The following is a 13,874-nucleotide window of genomic DNA, read 5'->3' as shown; positions in this document are numbered from 1 at the left end:
GTTCCGTTAGATAGCGGGGTTCCGTTAGATAGCGAGGTTCCGAGAGATAGTGGGGTTCCGTTAGATAGTGGGGTTCCGTTAGATAGTGAGGTTCCGAGCGATAGTGGGGTTCCGTTCGATAGCGTGGTTCCATTAGATAGTGGGGTTCCGTTAGATAGCAGGGTTCCGTTCGATAGCGGGGTTCCATTCGATAGCGGGGTTCCGTTAGATAGTGGGGCTCCGTTAGATAGTGGCGTTCCGTTAGATAGCGGGGTTCCATTCGATAACGGGGTTCCATTCGATAGCGGGGTTCCGTTCGATAGCGGGGTTCCGTTAGATAGTGGGGTTCCGTTAGATAGTGGGGTTCCGTTAGATAGCGGGGTTCCATTCGATAACGGGGTTCCGTTCGATAGCGGGGTTCCGTTAGATAGCGGGGTTCCGTTAGATAGTGGGGTTCCGTTAGATAGTGGGGTTCCGTTAGATAGCGGGGTTCCATTCGATAACGGGGTTCCGTTCGATAGCGGGGTTCCGTTAGATAACGGGGTTCCGTTAGATAGCGGAGTTCCGTTAGATAGTGGGGTTCCGTTAGATAGCGGGGTTCCATTCGATAACGGGGTTCCGTTCGATAGCGGGGTTCCGTTCGATAACGGGGTTCCGTTAGATAGCAGGGTTCCGTTAGATAACGGGGTTCCGTTCGATAGCGGGGTTCCGTTCGATAGCGGGGTTCCGTTCGATAGCGGGGTTCCGTTAGATAGCGGGGTTCCGTTAGATAGCGGGGTTCCGTTAGATAGCGGGGGCGTTCTCAGCACTGAAGGTGCACTCTTTCTTTCGTCAAATCGCACCCTCTATCCCAATAAGCACTTTTTATTTGGTAAAAGATTGAAGTGTTGTGGAGAACGGGCAGGACGGTGGAGTTGAGGCCAGGGTGAGATCAGCCAGGATCGCATTGAACGGTGGAGCGGGCTCGAGAGGCTAAATTGCCGACTCCGACTCCTAGTTGTTATGTTCGTAGGAAGAATTATTCTGTCTAATGCCACCTTCCAGCTCTTGGCCTGTCGCCCTGTAGTAACAGCACCTCAAGCTAATCTGGTGTTAGAACATAGGAGAGTCCAGCACAGTACAGGCCCTTCAGCCCACAATGTTGTGCCAACCATTTATCCTAATCTAAGATCAACCTGACCTACACCCCTTCAATTTACTGCTGTCCATGTGTCACTTAAATGTCCCCAATGACTCTGACTCCCCCACCCCTGCTGGCAGTGCATTCCACACACCCACCACTCTCTGTGTAAAGAACCTACCTCTGACATCTCCCCTATACCTTCCTCCAATCACCTTAAAATTATGTCCCCTCGTGACAGCCATTTCCACCCTGGGGAAAAGTCTCTGGCTATCCACTCTATCCATGCCTCTCATCACCTTGTCCACCTCTAGCAAGTCACCTCTCTTCCTTCTTCTCTCCACTGAGAAAAGCCCTAGCTCCCTCAACCTTTCTTCATAAGACCTGCCCTCCAGTCCAGGCAGCATCCTGGTAAATCTCCTCTGTACCCTCTCCAAAGCATCCACATCCTTCCTATAATGAGGCAACCAGAACGGGACACAATATTCCAAGTGAGGTCTAACTAGAGTTTTATAAAGCTGCAGCAAAACCTCGCGGCTTTTAATCTCAAACCCCCTGTTAATGAAAGTCAACACACCATACGCCTTCTTAACAACCCTATCAACCTGGGTGGCAACTTTGAGGGATCTATGTACGTGGACCCAAGATCCCTCTGTTCCTCCACACTTCCAAGGATCCTGCCTTTAACCCTGTATTCAGCATTCAAATTCGACCTTCCAAAATGAATCACTTCATATTTATCAAGGTTGAACCCCATCTGCCACTTCTCAGCCCAGCTCTGCATTCTGTCAATGTCCTGTTGTAAGCTGCAACAGCCCTCAACACTATCTACAACTCCCCAACCTTCATGTCATCGGCAAACTTACTAACCCACCCTTCCACTTCCTCATCCAAGTCATTTATAAAAACCACAAAGAGCAGAGGTCCCAGAACATATCCTTGCGGGACACCACTGGTCACCGACTTCCAGGCGGAATAATTTCCATCCACTACCACTCGCTGTCTTCTTTCGGCCAGCCAATTCTGTATCCAGACAACCAAATTTCCCCGTATCCCATGCCCTCTAACTTTCTGAATGAGCCTACCATGGGGAACCTTATCAAATGCCTTACTGAAATCCATATACACCACATCCACTGCCCGACGGTCATCAATGTGTCTCGCCACATCCTCAAAGAATTCAATGAGGCTTGTGAGGCATGACCTGCCCCTCACAAAGCCATGCTGACTATCTTCAATCAAACTATGTTTTCTAAATAACCATAAATCCTATCTCTCAGAATCCTTTCCAATATTTTGCTCACCACAGACGTATGACTGATGGGTCTGTCATTCGAAGGGATTTCCCTATTCCCTTTCTTGAACAGGAGAACAACATTCGCCTCCCTCCAATCATCCGGTGCTACTCCAGTGGAGAGTGAGGACGCAAAGATCATCGCCAACGGAGCAGCAATCTCCTCCCTCGCTTCCCGTAGTAACCTTGGGTACATCCCGTCAGGCCCAGGGGACTGATCTATCCTGATGCTTTTCAAAATTTCCTGCACATCCTCCTTCTTAATATCAACCTGTTCGAGTCTATTAACCTGGTTCACGCTGTTCTCATGGGCAACAAGGTCCCTCTCTCTAGTGAATACTGAAGCAAAGTATTTATTTAGGGCCTCCCCCATCTCCTCAGACTCTAGGCACAAGTTCCCTCCGCTATCCCTGATCGGCCCTGATGTGTTATGTACTCTGGGATAACACAGGCTGCAACTGGATGCAGCTTTAACCAAAAGATACTCCAGACTTTGAAGTTAGTTCAATCTGATTTATTGAACCAGTAGCACAGTTAGCACAGTTCTCTATGAGTTCGACTCTCTGCTAACCTAAGTTGGTTACTCTGTCTGACTGAACCAGACTAGCTCTTAGCCACGTGCTGGAGGTGTGATACTGTACATACACCCTGACTCACTCTGTAGATGTTCATCAGTGGAAAGAGGCAGAGTGTGAGTGCCTCGTGCCTTTTATAGTGAGATACCACCGCTGAGTGTCCTGCCTGCTCATTGGTCATGTCCTGTTCTCTGTGTTCATTAGCTGCCTGTCTGCATATCATTATCTGCATGTCTGCATAGCATGACAGGCCCTACTCTCTCTGATCACCCTCTTATTTCTCAAATAAGTGTAGAATGCCTTGGGGTTTTCCCTAATCCTTCCCGCCAGGGCTTTCCTCAGTTCATTTTTGAGTTCCTTCCTGGCTACCTTGTAACCCGCTAGAGCCGAGTCAGATCCTTGCTTCCTCAACCTTATGTAAGCTTCCGTCTTCCTCTTGACTAGAAGTTCCACTTCTCTTGTCATCCAAGGCTCCTTCACCTTACCATTCCTTCCTCGTCTCAGTGGGACAAAACTATCCAGCACTCGCAGCAAGCGCTCCTTAAACAACCCCCACATTACTGTTGTGCATTTCCCTGAGAACAATTGTTCCCACTTTATGCTCCTCAGCTCCTGTCTAATAGCAGTATAATTTCCCCTGCCGCAATTAAATACCTTATCATACTGTGTGTTCCTATCCCTCTCCATGACTATGGTAAAGGTCAAGGAGTTGTGGTCACTGTCACCGAAATGCTCTCCCACCGAGACATCTGACACCTGGCCTGGTTCGTTGCCGAGCACCAAGTCCAATATGGCCTCCCCCTAATCGGCCTATCTACATATTGAGTCAGGAATCCTTCCTGTACACACCTGACAAAATCTGCTCCATCCAAACCATTTGCACTAAGGAGGTTCCAGTCAATATTACAGAAGTTGAAGTCACCCATGACAACAACTCTGTTACTTCTGCACTTTTCCAAGATCTGCCGCCCAATCTGTTCCTCCATCTCTCTGCTGCTATTGGGGGGTCTATAGAAAACTCCCAATAAAGTGACTGCTCCTTTCTTGTTTCTGGCTTCCAACCCACACTGACTCAGTCGACAAACCCTCCTCGACTACCTCCTTTTCTGCAGCTGTGTTCTTGATTCATAAGGGGATCAGGGATTTGGGGAGAAGGCAGGAGAATGGGGATGAGGAACATTTCAGGCATGATCGAATGGTGGAGCAGAGTCGATGGGATATAATGTGAATAAGTGTGGTTACTCCAAAGGAATGTGCGTGCTTGGTTGTGAGTCACTAAAAGCGAGCATGCAGGTGCAGCAAGCAAGTGGGAAGGTAAAAGACATGTTGGCCTTCATCCCGAGAGCAATGAAAACACGAGTAAGGATGTCTCGCTGCAGTAATACAAAGCCTTGGTGAGACTGCACCTGGAGTATGCACTGTTTTGGTTTCCTTATCGTGTACTTACCATAGACAGAGTCCATCAGAGGTTCACCAGACTAATCCCTGGGATTGTCCTATGAGGAGAGATTGAAGTGGTTGAGCCTATATTCTCTAGAGTTTTGACCTATGTACCACCTCCTGTGTGATGGTAAATTGGGGAACGGGGTGGACAGCAACGTTCTGTGGGGTGTAGATAATTTATGAGAGAGTGTGTTTATTCCAGCTCAGCACAACATGGGACATCTTAGTGGGATGCAGATGATGTAATTAATGGGAGGAGCCAGGTCTGTGTAATTTTGACGTCTGGTATAGGATTTTAAATTGAACAGCAATTTGCCATAGGATTTGAGTCTGACAAGACAGAAGGAATTTCAGGTTGTTACCGAAAGAGTCGGTCTCTCTCCAAAGGTCTGCACAGATAAGCAAGTAACCCCGATTGCTAACTTTATTTATAAGTGACATTTGAACTGTATTGGGGTGCCCGGTCAGAAGATTTACAGTGAAGGTGTAAGGCATAAGTTAGTTTGTCCTTTTATTTAAGAAATATTTAACGGTTAATTGTAAAGCTGTTTCTTTGATGTGGTTAATACTGTGTTTAAATTAAAGTTTGTTTGAACATAAAATATTCCTATTGGTCAGAGTCATTACTGCTGGGGTGAAGTATCCTTTCCTCAGTTTTACAAATTGAAAATTATTTTGGGTTCTCATCTGGAATCTAAACAGAAGTTAGGGTCTGCTCCGGTATCCGAACAAGTTGCATTGGAGGTAGTACAGTGAAGGTTCACTAGATTGGTTCCTTGGATGTGGGGGTGTCCCACGATGAGAGGCTGAGCAAATTGGGTCTATTTACTCTGGGTTTAGAAGAAACATACAAAATTCCGAAAGGTGGGCACAGAGATTGTTTCTGCTGGTCGGGGAATCTCGAACACGGGAGCGCAGTCTCAGCATTAGAGGCCAATCATTCAGAACTTCGATGAGTAGAATTTTCTTCACACAAATGACTGTGAATCTTTGGAATTCTCTATCCCAGAGAATATAGTGAAGGTCGCGGTAGACGTTTTTATCATCTCAGGTAATTAAGGACCCCAGGGAGTGGGGGGAAAATAAAATTGAAACCCAAGATATTGAATGGCAGAGCAGGCTCGATGGGCCGAATGGCCCACTCTTGATCCTATTTCTCGTGTCCTTGTGACCGGTCCATGCCAATGTTTATACTTCGCACATTCCTCTTCCTACCCCTCTTCATCCAACTTTATTAGAAAATCCTTCCATTTTTTTCCCTGATATGTTAATCCAGCTTCAAATTAAATACATCAATTTACCTCACCCACTCTTAGAATAGAATCATGGAATCTGACAGTGCAGGAGGCAATTCGGCCCATCGAGTCTGCATCGGCCCTCTGAGAGAACACTCTACCTGTACCCACTCCCCTGCCCCATCACCGTAACCCACCTAACCTTTTGAACACTAAGGGCAATTTATCATGGCCAATCCACCTAACCTGCACATCGTTGGACTGTGGAAGGAAACCGGAGCACCCGGAGGAAACCCACGCACACACGGGGAGAAATTCAATCATCCTCACTCAGCCGTTGAGGTCATGTGCAATCCTGTCACTTCTGGGATCTCACCATAACTTAGCCCATTCCCCACATCAAGAACACTCTTACCTCACACTCTCAAAAAACCTCATCCAGCTTTATAATTACCTCAAGGAATAACTTCTTGAAATTCCCCTTGTTGACCTTCCAACCTCCATTCTTCACAAACCTTGGGAATGACATTTCTGCAACTCAAAGTCCTTTCCTGGACCTAATTTTGAAGTCTTTTCCTCCGTCTCCCCATTCCAACTTACCCAAAAAGTCGACTCCCAGGTCGTTACCCCATTTGTATTGAGTAATCTCCAGGGTCACATCACGCAGATTACCCGTGTGGTACCCCAAAACCTTCCTTCACCATTGAAGACAAAATTCAGTCATTCTCTTCCTGTCCTTCTGAAACTCTCTTCCAAATTCACCGATGCCTTGCTCCCTCTCACCAGCAATCAGAGCCTCTTACAAATCTCAGCTCCTGGGCTGTGTCTTCAAACTTCTTATTCTATTCCTTTGCTTCTTGATGTTCACATGTCTCTGTAACGGGTTCCGAGAGTTATTGTGCTGGAGGAATAATATATAATTGCAGCTCCTTTCCTAAACAGAAATGCAGCACCGAATTCTTCACATTCTTCAGATTGTTTTTCTGAACAAGTAGAAGTTTGTGATTTTAATATCCAGATTACACCATATTGCAAAGAACAACACTGAACAGGAACAGGCCCTACGGCCTTCCAAGTCTGTACCGGCCATGATACCAACCATGGCCAAATCCCTCAGCATTTCCTTGTGCCGTATCCCTCGATACCCGTCCTATCCATGTGTTTGTCGAGATGCCTTTTGAACGCCGTTAATGTATCTGCTTCCACAGCCTCCCCTGGCAACGCGTTCCAGGCACTCACCACCCTCTGTGTAAAAAAACCTGCCTCGCACATCTCCTCTAAACTTTGCCCCACGGACCTTACACCTACGCCCCCTGGTGACTGACCCCTCCACCCTGGGAAAGAGTGCCTGCCCATCCACTCTATCCATGCCCCTCATAATCTTGTAGACCTTTATCAGGTCTCCCCATAACCTCCATTGTTCTAACAAAACAGTTTGAGCCTCTCCACATAGCTAACACCCTCCAGTCCAGGCAACATCCTCTGCACCTTCTCCAAAGCCTCCACATCCTTCTGGTAGTGTGGTGACCAGAATTGTGCGCAATATTCCAAGTGTGGCCTTACCAAGGTTCTATACAACTGCAGCATGATTTGCCAATTTTTATACTCAATGCCCCTTCCAATGAAGGCAAGCATTCCGTATGCTTTCTTGATTACCTTGTCCACTTGTGTTGCCACTTTCAAAGATCTGTGGACCTGCACGCCCAGATCTCTCTGACTATCGATATTCCTCAGAGTTTTGCCATTTACGGTATATTTCCCCTCTATGTTAGACCTACTAAAATGCATTACCTCACATTTGTCTGAATTAAACTCCATTTGCCATTTCTCTGCCCAAGTCTCCAATCTATGTCCTGCTGTATCCTCTGACAATCCTCAACACTATCTGCCACACCACCAACCTTGGTGTCATCCGCAAATTTACTAATCAGACCAGCTACATTTTGCTCCAAATCACTTATGTACAAACAACAGAGGCCCCAGCACAGATCCCTGTGGAACACCACTAGTCACAACCTTCCATTCAGAGAACACCCTTCTACTGCGACCCGCTGTCTTCTGTGACCAAGTCAGTTCTGTATCTGTATTGTAAACAAATCAAGACGTTTATGATGGCACCCAGGAGGTTCCTCAATCTGGCATCTCTATCAGCTTGGGGCAAAATAACTCAAATCCCTCTGCAAAACGTATAGAGCGGAGACTCCCAAGTGATGTCTCATCCTCGAATAGTATTGATAGGGTTGGAGCAAGCCAGGAGGCGTGGGTTAAAATTCCATCAAAGCTGTGGAACTGAGTTCAGTTTTCTAGTGATTTGTGGGATAGTATCTGATAAAGTGGATTGTAATGGAAAGCCCAATGGTTCCTAAATGGCCCCGGGGGTCAGGAATACCCAGTCTCACCCCTAGTTCCTCCCAATCTCCCCATGGCTACTCAGGATGGGTAATTAATGTTGGCTTGTCCACATTCCATGTCAGACAATAAAAACTCCTGATTATTTGTTGCCTGTGGATAATTCAATAAGATGGGTTCACCCACCCTGACTGATACTTTCACCCAATCAGATTTGAGGCAAGGGTGGCTATCTTGTTCATGCAGTGACCTCCCAGTCATGTACGCTGCCACTAAACCTACTCTCCAAACTCCAAGACTCCAATGTTCTCCCAGCCAGTCTCCCATCCTCTGTAAACCAGCCCACAAACACCAGGTCCCATTCACCCACCACACATCTGTAGCCTCCTTCATTAGCGCAGTGGTTAGCACTGTTGCTTCACAGCGCCAGGATCCCGGGTTCGATTCCCAGCTTGGGTCACTGTCTGTGTGGAGTCTGCACCTTCTCCCCGTGTCTGCCTGGGTTTCCTCCGGGTGCTCCGGTTTCCTCTCACAAGTCCCAAAAGACGTGCTTGTTAGGTGAATTGGACATTCTGAATTCTCCCTGTGTACCCAAACAGGCGCTGGAATGTGGCAACTAGGGGCTTTTCCAGTTAACTTCATTCAGTGTTAATGTAAGTTTACTTGTGACACTAATAAAGACCATAATCATTTTTTTAAGATCTCTGCGCTCTTGGGGAAATATGGCCTCTTGGGGAACCCCTAATTTCATCGCTTCACCGTTACTGGCCTGGGCTCCTGGATCTGACATTCCCTCCTTAAACATTTCCAACCTCCTTAAAACCACCTACTTCACCAAGCGTTTGGTCACCTGTCCAATGTCTCATTATGTGGCTCCATGTGAAATTTAGATTTGACTCACTCCCATCTATCACTTTAGCAGTTACTATATTATAGGGCAGCACGGTGACGCAGTGGTTAGCATTGCTGCTTCACGGCGCCGAGGTCCCAGGTTCGATCCCGGCTCTGGATTACTGTCAGTGTGGAGTTTGCACATTGTAGCCACCTGAGTTGGCCAACTCCCGATGTAAAATGGAGAACAGCAAAGGCTGAAGGGAAATTCAGCCAACACAGGCAGAAACCAGCAGGTGCAAGTTTACTGTGTATTTAACTCTGCAAAAGCCCAGACAGCATCGATACAAGCAGCCATCTGCATAATAATGTAGCAGCCATCTACATAGTAATGTGCGATCCCCGTAAACAATCGCAACATTTGGGATAAACAAAGCTAAGCCAGACTCCCCGGCGCCAGCAGGAATCAACACAAAAGAGGTTAACGGACACCTCAAGACCGCCCATCGATCAGGGAACCGCTCCAGTATTGGAGAAATCGAACCAAGTGATTGGAACAAAGTCCAATCACCTGGAACCAGGTACAGGGGCCGCCCCGAAAGGCGGGAAGCCCCTGGGGACTATAAAGTTAAGCCCCCAAGCTCAAATTGTTCTTCTTGACCGGGTCACTCAGCAACGCGAAGCAACCCCTGAGAGTGAACGGTCCAAGCTGCCGCATCACTGAAGTAAGTCTCAAGTCGACGCTCGCTACGAGATAGGCGCTCCTAGCTACCAGTCCATACCGGCTTTGAATCCCGCAGTTTCAGAATCCGAACGAAAGGCCATTTGTTCCCCTGACCGGGTGGGCCAGTCCAAAGCTAAGTATAGGCCTGTTAGTTGTAGAAGTAGCTTAGACGTAGAATTTATGCATGAGTAGCGATTTACTGTGTATAATAAATGTGCTTTGATTTGAATCTTACTAACTGGTGTGTTGAGTTATTGATCATTACTTGAACTTGAACCTCGTGGCCGTATCATAAAGATACCTGGCGACTCGAGAGCAAAGGTTATAAAACAGAGCCAATTGAACCAACCAAAAGTTAGCAACAACATTCTCCCCTTTTGCATGGGTTTCGTTCCCACAACCCAAAGATGTGAAGAGTAGGTGGATTGGCCACGCTAAATTGCCGCTGAATTGGAAAATAAATAAATTAGGTACTCTAAATTTATTTTTTAAAAGTTACTACATCATAGGTGGTATCTGAATATAAATTATTGTTGCAGACACCGTTGGTAGTGGCCACTGGTTTAGATGCCAGTACTTTGGATCATAATGCAATGTGTTAGCACAACCACACCATAAACAGCATCTGGCATACACCAAGCACAATACAATTGTGAAAGAATTCATATTTTAATCTCCATTCTTACAACTAAAGACTGCAGTATTGGCTTTTATGAGCACACAGTGTATAAAATAGAGTGTAAAGAGATTTAAATGTTTCAACATCAAATATCCTGAGCAGTTCATCCTAGTATTTAATATCACACATTGAAATTTCTGATTTTGATTGGGAGCCATTTACACAGCAAAGCATTTGGTTCTAACACAAGGTTTAAAACAACCCTCTTTTAAAAGGAGCACTTCCTGACTTCATTAAATAGGAAAGGATATCAGAGATTATCCTCACGAGGGAAGGGATAATTTAATAAAATGTTATATACAATTTGTTTTAGGTAGTACTGCCATAAGACTATTCCTGGGCGGCTGGGGGAGTTCAGAATGTTTATCAGAACTGAGATGAGTGAAATATTCATCATGATGGCCAAATAACCAGTAATGAGAAAATGTCATTTATTGAAAGAATCTAGCCTTGGTTTGACAATCCAGAGCTGGAATTTCTGGAGAATTCGGAGCAGATTAAATTGCTAGCTGGAATCGGTGATAGCAGAGCACCCAGGAGCCATGAGAGAAGCAGATTTGATGTCGTTAATGACTATCTCGGTCATCACTTGGTTGTTAGGTTGAATTGCTTCATTGACAAACTGGGACATCATCTTCCCCGTGGAATGGTGATTTTTATAGAATATGTAACATGCCCAGCAGTGTGTGAGGCAACATTTCTATCATCCGGGTAGGAAACTCCCTTCCGAGCTCCAATCCAAACTGGCTTACCTGTCCACAAAAAGGATACGTTGACATATTCAGGGCACTTTGACATGTTCAGGGCACATTCTCCTCCTCTGTCACTTCTGAATACTGCATTCTGGGGTTGGGAAATTCCTCTTGTAAAGCACTTAGCTCCAAACACAAAGTTTATCTGTTGTTCCTTACTACCCACATAACATGACCCTCTTCTTAACTTGACCTCCTCCTCTTTCCGCCTGTCCTGCTGATCACTGCGCCCTCCCTCTGCTTGCACCTGTTGTCCAATGCCCTCAACCCACAGGCTCAGTAGCTGTCAGGTACAGAGAGACGTACAAATTAAGGCTAACAGACCAGCAGACGGCAGGCAGGATTCAACCCCAGTGAACTGCAAGGACAGAAAGGAATCCAGTCACAGTCCATCAGTCACACTCTCTGGAGCCCAGCGCAGTGTGGACATGGCTAATGGCAGGGAGTGTTCAGTATTTTAAGATGCAGAAGCATTGTTAGTACAGTGAAGGCTGTCCAAAATTTGCAAACATCTTCAGAGTCCTTTTACCGTGAGCGTTAACTGCAACTGTCAAGCGTGTTTTTTCGGGAGTATCTGCTTCTACAAGTTTCACTCTACTCGCAGACATAATTGAACAAATCTCAGGTGTTCCTTCACAAAACAATTTTATAATATAATACAATTCGACAGCCCACATCTAGATTGACTAAAATCTATCACCAATCTGGATGTAGACAGGACATTTATAAAATATAAAATTAGCATTCAACAATTCTCTGTACAAAATATCATTCAACAACCACAACATAACCCCTCTTCAAATGCAGCAGAAATTATACAGATGTCTTTTCAACTAAAGTTTAAAAACCCTTTCAAAATATAGCAACATAATTTTATCACAGGGCCCCGTACAGAAGCATTTCATCTACACGTTATAAAGCTCATCATTCTCTCATTATAGACAAAATGTGCTCATTCCTAAAACTGAACTAAGAAGGATACAAAGTGCAGCAGTTTCACTGCTCATTCAGTAACAGATTGATTGAATCTGAATGCATTTACGCACAGTGGCTTGTTCAAACAAGGCCTCGGGATTTTAACTCTTTTGAGGTTCCAATGTCCTCTGCTGCTTTGACCACGTGAATTCACAAACATTCTGGAAAAATAGCACGCTGTAGATTTTTAAACTGACTTATTCCTGAAATGAACTATCCTCAATCTCTATTTTCCCTCTGCTCACCCCTAGCTATTGTCTTGTAGAGTTTTCTCGAATTGAGAATTATTCCGTTCAATTGGAAAATTGCACATGTCACTGTTACTGAAAAAGTGAGAGATTGAAACCAAGGAGATAGACAGGTGCTTCCCAACATCAGCTCTCCGGGGATTACACCCGTCTATTGGTGAAGCACAGGGCGACTGAACATCTGAGCTGATCACAGAGCCAGCACGGATTTGTAAAGGTGAGTTCATAACTGTCGAATTGGATTCTATTTGAAGAGGTCACTAAGGTAACAGATAGGTGAATGTCTGTGGATATTACCAATATTGATAAGGCATTTGATAAAGTCCCTCATAAGAGACTGTTCACCAAAATTGAAAGTCATGGGGTTAAAGGCAAATGATTCAACCGTTTGGGAAATTGGCTGAGAGGCAGGAGACAGGGAGTAGGGATAATGGGCAGGGATTCTCATTGGCTGGATGTGTCCTGCAAGGATCTAGGTCGAGACCGTGACTATTCACTGTATTCATTAACCATTTCGATTATAAAAAACAACAAATGCAAATTACCAATGACAGAAAGATGGGTGAGATTGTAGCTGAAAGTATAAAGTTATTGAAAAAGCGAATGGTCAAAATTGTAGCAAATGGATTCCAGTGTCGGCAAATGTGAGGTCCCCCACTTTGGATCTAAATGGCCAAATCAGAGAATTTTCATAATGGTGAAAGGCAGAGGGGGTGAGGGTCAAAAGGGGGCAACCCAGAGATATAAATCATTAAATTGTCATGTACAAGTACAAAGAGGTGAATAGAATGATTACCTTTATATCAAGAGACTAGAATACAAGAGGGTAAAATGCTTCAGCGACACAAAGCCCGGGTTAGGCCACAGCTGGAGTTACTGTGAGCAGTTTTGGGCACCAAACCTTCAGCAAGATATATTGGCCTTGGAGGGAGTGAGGAGAGAGAGAGCGAGAGAGAATCTATTCCCACTGGCTGAGGGTCTGGGGGGGGGGGGGGGGGGGGGGGGGAATTAGAGAGAGAAAAGGTCTCCAGACATGGTAGAAGTTTGGAACTCTGTTCAGCAAACAGTAATTGATGTTAAATCAGCTGTTGATTTAAAACTGAGCTAGTTTAATCTGTCCAAAGGGAGGATGCGGGGCAAAGGTGATATCTGTGAGTTATCAGCTCTGATTTCACCGCGTGCCGGTCCAGCTCAAGGAACTGCATTGCATCTTGCTGTTCCTGCTGGAGGGCAGGGTCTGTGACCCCTGGACCTTAGCAAAGTCAAGGTTACGGCCCCCCACACTTCAGATTGAGGCCAATTAACTCAACCCCAAAGCTGCTGAGCTCAGCAGAGACCAGCAATCAAACCCCGAGCCTTGCAGTCTGTGGATCGATGCTCTGTAACTAGGGCATCGGGCTGCCCACATTGCCCCAAATAATCACCGTCTCAAAAGGGTTAATATGCCGGTACCTGAGCCATGTTAGTGTTTACCGTCATATCCATAGGTTTATTACACCTTGGGTCAGTATTGTCACTGGAGGGGGGAAAATAGTTAATCAGGCAGCACTGTTACCTCGGAGTCAGGTAGATTCACTCCCCATTCAGTTGAACCTATGGTCCACATAATCTCCCAGCGCAGGAGTGCTGCACTGCCACCAGCTTTCAGATAAGGCATTAACAACAGGTTT

Source organism: Scyliorhinus torazame, chromosome 10, assembly GCF_047496885.1.
Source record: "Scyliorhinus torazame isolate Kashiwa2021f chromosome 10, sScyTor2.1, whole genome shotgun sequence".
NCBI classification, from domain to species: Eukaryota; Metazoa; Chordata; class Chondrichthyes; order Carcharhiniformes; family Scyliorhinidae; genus Scyliorhinus; species Scyliorhinus torazame.
Note: the sequence above shows the minus strand (reverse complement) of the source record.